This window comes from Palaemon carinicauda, chromosome 6, assembly GCF_036898095.1.
Source record: "Palaemon carinicauda isolate YSFRI2023 chromosome 6, ASM3689809v2, whole genome shotgun sequence".
Taxonomy (NCBI): domain Eukaryota; kingdom Metazoa; phylum Arthropoda; class Malacostraca; order Decapoda; family Palaemonidae; genus Palaemon; species Palaemon carinicauda.
Window position 1 is genome coordinate 45,635,798 of NC_090730.1, and position 1,724 is coordinate 45,637,521.

The following is a 1,724-nucleotide window of genomic DNA, read 5'->3' on the forward strand; positions in this document are numbered from 1 at the left end:
ATCATAACTGATAAAAGAAAATTTGATTGAATGTGTCATATTGGTGGTAGGAAGTAGAAGAAATATTTCAACATGTTTTTGGGATAACTCACCTTGTATATATATATATATATTATATATATATATATATATTTCTAGGCCCCATCAGATGTCCATACCATCTCAGCCTCCCTTCCTGCACTTTCTTTGATATTTCCACCACCTCTGTAGACCCCGTTATGTAGTCATTTTTTATCCGACCCTCTCTTGTCACCCCAGACATCCACCTAAGCATTCTCATTTCTGCCACATCCATCTTCTCCTCTGTCTTCCTCATGCTTGTTGTTTCCGTTCCATACAGCGTTGTTGTTCTTACCAGTGTCTTATGAAATTTTCCTTTCAACTTCGAGTGGTATTCTTTTGTCACAAAGAACTCCTGAGACTGCTCTCTAGTTTTTCCAACCTGCCTGTACCCGATGTTTAACTTCATCTTCCATACCTCCTCCATCGTTAACAAAGGATCCCAAATACTTAAACTTATCAACTCTCTTTATCTGTTCTCCCCTAAGACGAATAATTTCTCTATCATCCCCCTCACTGGTGGTACACATATATTCTGTCTTAGATCTACTTATTCTCATTCCTCTGTCCTCCAGTACTTGCCTCTATCTTTCCAATTTAATTTCCAGATCTTCCCTGCTCTTTGCGCACAGAACAATATCATCTGCATACAATAAGTTCCATGGTAATGGCTCCCTTACCTCTTCTATTAAAACGTCCATCACTATGTTAAAGGTAAATGGGCTCAGAGCTGACCCTTGGTGTAATCCTACTCTCACCTCAAAACCCTCTGTCTCCCCAGCACTGCTCCTCACTCTAGTAAATACATTACGGTACATCTCTTGTATCAGTCGAACGTACTTCTCTGGCACCCCTGCTCTCTCTCAGACTCCTCCATACCTCTTGTCTTAGGACTCGGTCATAAGCCTTTTCAAGGTCAATGAATACCACATGCAGGTCTCTTTGCTTGTTCCCGGAATTTCTCTATTAGTAGCCTCAGAACAAAATACAGCATTTGTTGTTCCCCTCCCCTTCATAAATCCCATCTGCTCTTACTTATTTCTACTTCTTCTCTTAGTCTGGCATCTATCATCCTTTCCAGTATCTTCATAGTGTGGGACATCAATTTATTACCTCTGTAATTCCCACACTCTTGGACATCCCCTTGTTCCATTGAAGATTGGGATCAATATACTCCTATGCCACTCATTTGGTATATTTTCCTGCTCAAAAATCATGAGATCGTACAGTATATCCACTCCTTCATCTCCTAAGGCTTTCCCTGCCTCCACAGGAATCATGTCTGGTCCAGTTGCCTTCCCATTCTTCATCTTCATCAGTGCATTTATTACCTCTTGCCTAGAAACTTATTTACCATACCCAAATTCACCAGTCCATCCTCTCTTAATAATCTATTATTTTCTTCATTGTAACAGCTGTTCAAAATATTCTTTCCATCTCTTTATTATGTCTTCCTCCTTTGTAAGTACTACACCATCTTGATCTTTCATTTGCTTGATGTGTGTAATATCTTTGGTGCTTTTATTCTAGTCTTCGATAGCTTGATCATCTTGTTTAATCGTTCTTTTGTCCCCAGCTCATTATACACATCATCATATGCCTTAGGCTTTAGTTTGGGCTACTACCTTCTTCACCACATTGTTTTTCTCTTTGAACCTCTCTGT